The sequence below is a fragment of the Urocitellus parryii genome, chromosome X, assembly GCF_045843805.1.
Source record: "Urocitellus parryii isolate mUroPar1 chromosome X, mUroPar1.hap1, whole genome shotgun sequence".
NCBI lineage: Eukaryota > Metazoa > Chordata > Mammalia > Rodentia > Sciuridae > Urocitellus > Urocitellus parryii.
In genome coordinates this window covers 36594349-36602604 of record NC_135547.1, presented here as the reverse complement: position 1 = coordinate 36602604, position 8256 = coordinate 36594349, and positions in this window count along the sequence as shown.

The window sequence follows — 8256 nt, the reverse complement described above, 5'->3', positions numbered from 1 at the left end:
TGAAATGATGTCTCTGTGAACATACTTTGAAGTCTGGAGTGTCAATGTAATATGAATTATCATCATTGTACACCTCAGTTGAGCCAAGATGGATTTTTTCCCTCCCTGATCTGTTCCCTTGGGGCTTTTGTTGGTACAGAATGGGTGTGGTATATACACAGATTGTGTAAATCTCAATGTATTTCTTCTCTTCCCCATACGAAAAGGACTAACATGTTCACATTTCTTGTTAGGCTCATATATCACTACATGTATAGACATAAAAAGTGAGACTTTAATGCCCTTATGATCAAAGAGTACAAGCAGAGTTAGTGAATTGCCATGCCAAAGTATTTATTGGCCGTGGAAATGCAAAAGCTCCCCCAACCCCCCAATTGTTTGTTTCTCTATGTGTGTGTGTGTGTGTGTGTGTGTGTGTGTACCAATTGAGCTATATCCCCAGCACCGTTTATGTTTTTTTGTCAAAATGCAGAATGACCTCAAATTTAGGCTCCTAGTAACAACTTGAACAAATGGAAAGTAAATAATTGAATGAATGGATGAACTCAGAGATAATTATGTTGTATAATAAAGGAAATGTTTAGATGTCTCATTGGTACCCATTAAAGAAAGAAAATAAGTATAACTTTCCTTCCCCTACTCAACTTCCTATAACCCCAGCTACTGGGTCATGATGTCCTTGGCATTTAGTAGAAAGGATAGTTGGAAAAATGAATCATTACAAAGCATTAATATTTGAAAATTTCAAATTTCTGCTGCTTGGATGAGTAGGCCTTAACTGTTTAACCTAGTGTGTTTCAGTTTGAAGCCTGTCCCCCTCATTTACTTGATGATAACTTTGCTTATTTTCATGTCTCAGTTTCCTGTTCTGTAAAATTTGGATAATAATGATGTCCCTTCTGGAAGGTCATTATGAGGTATTGTGACATTAACTGCAAGTAATTTTGTAATAGTACTTGGTACATAGAAAGTACTCAATGATTGCTTTTGTTACTACTCTTTTTAAAAAGTTTATTAGTGAATAAATTGAAGTCTATAAAAAGAGCTTCTGCTTTGTTGTGTCTTTTTTTGTATTTTTTAATTGTTGGTGGATCTTTATTTATTAATTTATTTGTATGTGGTGCTGAGAATCAAACCCAGTGCCTCACACATGCTACACAAGCATTCTACCACTGAGCCACTGTTATTTCTTTTATTATTTATTGTTGGGTCATTTTTTGACAGGTCAAGTTTATGATCAAAAAACATCCTATGATGTTATCTCACAATTTGATTTTAAAATTTTTATTGAGACATAATATTTGTATATCTTTATGGGGTATATTATAATAATTCTATACATGTATACAATGCACAATAATCAAATCAGGGCAATAAGCATTTACATTTCTTCCACCATTAATCATTTTTACATGTTGGTTATTTTGTACTTTTCTCTCTAGTCATTTTGAAATACATCATAGATTGTTTTAACCAATAATTACCCTACTGTGCTATTACAAAAAAAACAGAACTAATTCCTCCTCTCTAATTGTGTTTTGGTGTCCCTTACCAGCAATTTGTTTTAAATGTATGATGGTCTCTTAGGATGGTAATTGAATTGTAGAGAAGAGGCTAAGGAGAAAGCTGAAGCTAAAACAGGAATGGGACCACTGTGGGAGAGAGTGCAGAAAGTGAGAAGAATTGTAGGCCTGAACTTTGGAGAAACTCACATTATAGAGTTAGAGGAGGAGTTAGCAATACCATAGAGGGTCAAAGAAGTAAAACTGGAATATCTCTAAAAGAGGAAAGGAAGGAGATATCTTTTAGCTTGAGATGTGTATTCATTTTTGTCAAATTGCGGCTTTATGGTAGAGACTTAATTTTATCAATGTTGCTCTCATATTCCCAGCATAGTGCCTGACTCATGGAAGGTGGTCAATATATATTTGTTCAATGAATGAACAAAAAGTATATTGGAAAGAGGAATTTCCATGGACTTTTTGTGACAAAAATCAGATTGCAAAAGGTAAAGATGAGAAGATGGAGGTACCAGTTGATAAATGTTCATGCAGAGGTGGAAGAATTAGGATGGCAAATGAAGGAAGATACAGGGTAAATAATAGGAGTTTTTAAAATGTGAGAGTGAAGGAAGAACTGTGCATGTCTATATGTGGAGAGAAAAGAAATTGAAGATGATTTAAGAGAATGAGTGAATAATAGAACAGGGATGGGTAGTTAAACAACATGGTAAGATGCTGGGACCTCATTCTATGAGAGGCAGGAAGAGAGGATGAATAGTGTTGAGGTGAAATTAATTGGTTCAAACCAGCATGTGCACTTGTAACATGGGTTTGGCCCAAAGGGGAATTCTTGTGTAGTAAACTATAACCCAGCTTAATATGCAAAAAGGTTGTAGTCTAATCAAGGTATATATATTTTTATAACTAAGCAACTGAGCCTCAGCCAATCACAGTAGCCTTTCATTTAGCCAATTCCTAGCTGAAGGCTCCCAAATTATGCCCACATAAGGCAAAGTCCAAGTTTTACCAATCAGGTTCTTTCTGTATGACACTTCCTTTTCTGTGACTATAAATATAACCTGTACATGTAATAGGGTGGGTCATTCAATTCAAAACAATCTTTGGTCTGGAATACTACCTGGTTCCAGAATTTAATTTTTTTCTTTTGCTCAAGTAGACTTTATTATATTGAACTGGTCCCAATTTTTCTTTTAATAATGGCAATATGAAAATACTGTGGTTTAAAAAGGGAAGATATGGCAAAAGTGAAGTTTAGAGATAGAGAGAAGTGGAATATGAAAGAGCTTACTTCAGGTGTCTGAAAAGAACAAGAGTATTGCCATGGGCAGGGAAGGGCATTTGAACAGGAAACCTTGGGACCAATGCTAGAGTGCTCTATCCCTGATCTATAGGGTGGAGGGATTTCCCAATTGATAGTGCCCCTTGCATTCTAAAATGATTTTCTAGGATCATTTCATATAATTTTAATAAGTATATTTAAGTTATTAATACTAAAACTTGAAGAAGTGTAGATAAGCGTTTTAGGATCTAAGCAGCACTTTTTAAAGTAGATGTAAAGACTGTATTCTCATAATTCTTTCCTGCCCTTAGTGAAGTTATAACTTATCAAGCTTTGTTCTTCATTTTCATCAGTGGATAGCTTTAAATAAAATCCTAAGCACATTTATGTATGACCATAAGTATACACTTGTAGTCACTGATCTTATTGTTTCCCATTTGCTGTTTCTTTAAAGTACTTGCTTTTACCTTTTAAATATGAGCTTATAACCTCAAGTTGTTTGGTTGATAAGTAAATACATGTAACTGGTGCCCCTACCATTATACTTCCAATTTTTTTTTGATGACACTTTGAGAAATGTATTATCCCTCCTATGACCACTATGTCTACAGATGTGAATGTTTTCTGGGTCATTTCCTAAGAGGTTACTATACCACACTCTTACTGTTAAAAGTGCAAACATCTCTGTGGAGGAGTCACACTGCATGTACTAGTGAAGCTCTTCAGCCACATGAACTCTGATATTTTTACTCCTGAAGGGGCAAGAAGCTTGGAGGATGGTCCTTTGAAAGAGCTGTGCAAAGTGTCTTAACAAGGTAAGGCATGTCCCTTACACTCAAAACCACTGTTTCATGCTGCTGTTAAATACTGCAGCATTTAGAAGCATCTTGCTGTCTACTCTCTGAATATGCTTCAACTCTCTCTATTACCTTGAAGTACAAATGCTTATATAAAGAAAAGTAATGTAGGATAATGTGATACTGCTAGGACATTTTTTAAAATGGATTTTTGATGCCAAACTCTGTAAAACATGGTCCTTCCTTTTAGATGAGCTGTATTCTATGAACATGAGTCAGTTAATACAATGCTAAAATATCCTTCCAAAGTCATAATGGGTATTTGACCTATAGAGTTTGGGGGAAGTGCCACTTGTATTCTGTTGAATTGGTCAGGATGGTTTCTCTGCATATTTTGAGTAGGATTAATATTGGCATCTGCTCTTTTGATTTAGTAAACATTGATCCATGCTGTTTCAGAATTCAGAATCCTTTCTTGGAGGGGACATTAAAAATGTCAGATAGAGTTGGAAGAGGTGGTGCACACCTGTATCCCAGCAACTTGGGAGGCTGACACAGAAAGATTGCAGCCTTAGCCTTAGTAACATCCTCAGCAATTTAGTGAGACCCTGTCTTAAAATAAGTAAAACTCAGAAGTACAGGGGATGTAATTCAGTGGTAAATTGCCACTAAGTCCAATCGTTAGAACCAACACCATGACCACCACCAATAATAATAATAATAATAATAATAATAATAATAATAATAAAGCTAGAAAAAGAAATAATGTCAGAATACAGTCAAGAGTTTCATTATAACCAGGTGCGATGGTGCTTAAACATCCCTGGGTTCACTCTCCCATACAAAAAAAAAAAATAGTTTCATCATATCCTCCATATACATACAATATATAATGTGAGAAACCATTGAGCAATATTGACTCTACTGGTGTACCTTGAAGTTGAAAGCACTGACTGAGAGGTGTAGATTAGGATTTTAATACTTTCGTCTCTGAACTAAGGATAGAAATGTGCATTTTTAGTGGTTTGAAAATTTTTCTCAGGATGTCTGTTAGCCTTTTATTGCTGTGACAAAAATACCTGAGAAAATCAATTTAATGGAAGAAAGGTTTATTTTGGCTTATGGGTTCAGAGGTTTTAGTCCATGGTCACTTGTTGTTAATGCTGAGGGCCTGTGGGGAGGCATAATACTATGGTGGTAGTATATGGTAGAGGAAAACTGCTCACTACATTGTGGGCAGGAAGCAGGGAAGGGGGTACTGGGGACAAGATAATAGCTTTCAAGGGCATGCCCTCAGTGACCTGCTTTCTCTCACTAGGCCTTACTTCCTACAGTTTCTACCATCTCCCAATAGCCCATTAAATTTTGACTCCATCAATGTATCAATCCATTGATGAGGTTAAAGTCTTCATGATTCAATCACTTCTCCAAATCCCCACCTCTGAAAACTGCTCCCTTGGGGACCAAGCTTTCAATATATGAATTTTGAGAGGACATTTTAAACTCAAACCATAACAATGATGATCTTAGGAGAAGTTAAAAAGGCAAGAGAGATTAAAATGGCATATGTTTAGGACCCACATATGGTCAAAAACACTCACTGCCTTAGTCTATCTGGCACTTAAAATCTCCATTTCCAGGTCAAATGAAATATCTTGGTACACTAACCTAGCATCAGAGTGTCATCCATACATCTTCTCCCTGCCCCTAATTATACAAAACACTGCCTTGCTTACTGGAAGAGGAAAATTTAGTAGACCCTGAAGCTAGAAGTTTCTTTTTAACCAGTAGTCTAGATTTGATGCTATTAAGGCCCAAGTGAGGGAGTAGGCTCATGGGGAAAAAAGTGTTAATCTGGGCTGGACTGATAAAGATTGGGTGCTAGGAGTCAGCAAAATTTGAAATTTCTTCTGGGGTAAGGGTGGATCTCTCACATTATATGCTGTTTTAGACTGTGATTCTGACCTCTCTTTACTAATTTTTTGGGGGAGATGGGTACCAGGGATTGAACTCAGGGGCACTCGACCACTGAGTCACATCCCCAGCCCTATTTTGTATTTTCTTTAGAGACAGGGTCTCACTGAGTTGCTTAGTGCCTTGCCATTGCTGAGGCTGGCTTTGAACTCACAATTCTCCTGCCTCAGCCTCCCAAGCTGCTGGGACTACAGGCATGCATCACCGTGCCCAGGGTCTCTTCACATTCTTAATTGTTGGTTATGCAAACTATTTTTAATTTGATGCCATCCCATTTATTAACACTTGGCATTATTTCCTGAGCTTTAGGTGTCCTATCGAGAAAGTTGTTATCTGTGCTTATGTGCTGGTGTGTTGAACCTACATTTTCTTCTAGGAGTCACAGTTTCTGGTTTAATACCTAGGTCTGATTCATTTAGAGTGACTTTTATGCACTGTAAGAAAACATGTTTAAAGTGAAAATATTCCTAACAGAGATATTAAAAATATTTAACAACCAGAAGACAGTGAACACCAATAGTTGAAGGTGACTTAGCAATCCCTGAATCTTGGAAGGCTGAAACTGCATATCAATTGAGTATTAGTATTGACACCTCTGTCAGATGATTTCTAAAGCAGATTGTAATCACAGCCCTTTATTCATTCATTTGTTCATTCTTCCAATATTTATTGTAAACCTACTATGTGCTACAAATTGTGAAAAAATATTGGTTATATAAAGACCTATGACTTAAAGGGATTTAAAATTGAGTCCTAGAATTACATAAGATTTGGAAACTACCTTCAATTTCTCCTTCAATCTAGAAAGATAACTACTCTGTTCTGACAAGAAACCCTGATCTTAATGATTTGGACAATCTAAAAAATGGTAAGCACTGGGTTGTGCTTTGTATAAAATCAGCAGGAGAAGGACTTAGGAACCATTTACTTTATTCTGGAGCCCCAAAGAACTGAACAGAAAGAACTGAATAAAAAAAGAAAAGAGCAAATATCATTTGCCTCACCAAGAGGAAGAGAAGTCTTCATACCATCTGTGGATTTGTGTATTTTTCTTAAATTATGGAACACTTATTTCAAATGGCATTATTTTGAATGTCTTTACATGCTCTGGTAGTCAGTAAGCAGCTGAAACTAAAGATAGCAGGTGAGACAGAAAGGAGAAGAGACATCCAAGGTGAGCTCTGAGATGATTTTGCATCCTAATGATCAACAATTATCCAGGAATCATGTGTGTGTGTGTGTGTGTGTGTGTGTGTGTGTGTGTGTGTGTGTAGAGGGGGGTGAGGTGGCTCCCACCAGGCTGGGGCCAATTATCCAGATGTTTTGGATGGACTGGATGTGGGAGGTTTGCTCTGCAGGAAATGAGCTTGATGAATGTTACTTTTCTTCAACATGTGGCACACTGAACACATAGTCCTCTTAGGATTTTATTTTTACAGCAAAGCCAAAAAAGAAGTATGAGTCTAATGCCTTTTTCCCCTTCAAATTAGCATTTACTTTGGATGTCTTCTGAATAAATGAAACATGTACTAAAATCTCAGGCACTAAGGAACTCTTGTGGAAAAAATTACTTCTAAAAACTTTCCAGTTGTTATAAGGTCTTTGAATATCTTAGAGAACCTGAAATTTTCTGCATTCTGATTTGTCTCCAAACCATCTCAAGATCCCAGTTGAAATAGCAGACAAATAGGAAGCTTCTCAAACATGATGCTGGCTGCCTGAGATAACATGTGCGTGGGTTGCAGTGATGCAGAAGCACATGGGAGTGGGTAGGGATGTTGCTGACTTTGTTTTTGGTTCCCCTTAAAGACAGAAAATTTGAGAACTGCTGTTTTTATCATCATGTTCTACATAGACACTAACCTCCATTAAGTTTTCAGACATTTAACAACTTGTCACTTTTTTATTGAAGGCAGAAACAATTTTGGTCATTATATTTTTGCCATAAAATTCTCTTTCCCTTTAACCTCTCTTTTTCAGTGATGGAGAAAAGTATATGAATTATTTTGTCTGGTTTCTTTCCTGGGTAGGCACCATATTTATCAGTGGTAACCCCACTGAAGGCTAGGTCAGCGTAGAAGAGAAGGAACAAACAACTCTGCCAATGCAAAGGGAATGTTACTTCATAATTGCTTAGATCACTTTAGTTGCCTTGATCATGCCTTTAAAAGCTTATCCATGAGCGTGATGTGGTGGCCCACGCATGTAATCACAGGATCTTGGGAGGCTAAGATAGGAGGATCATGATTTCAAAGCCAGCCTCAGCAAAAAGCAAGGCACTAAGCAATTAAGTGAGACTCTATCTCTAAATAAAATACAAAATAGGGCTGGGATGTGGCTCAGTGATGGAGTAACCCTGAGTTCAATCCCCAGTACCCCCCACCCCCCAAAAAAAAGCTTATTCAAGGAGTAAATTATCCTTCTTGGTGTAGCTGAGGTCCCACAATTCAACTATTGAAGTACTTTGTCTTTTTATTTTTTATTAGTACTTTTCATTTTTATTTACCATGGAGCCACATCCCCAGGCCTTTTTTTTTTTTTTTTAATTTTGAGACACAGTCTTGTTAAATTAATGAGGCTGGGCTTGAATTTGCAATCCTCCTGCCTCAGTTTCCTAAGATGCTGGGATTATAGTTATGTGCCACCACACCCAGCTATTGAAGTACTTTGTCTTTATAGTCTC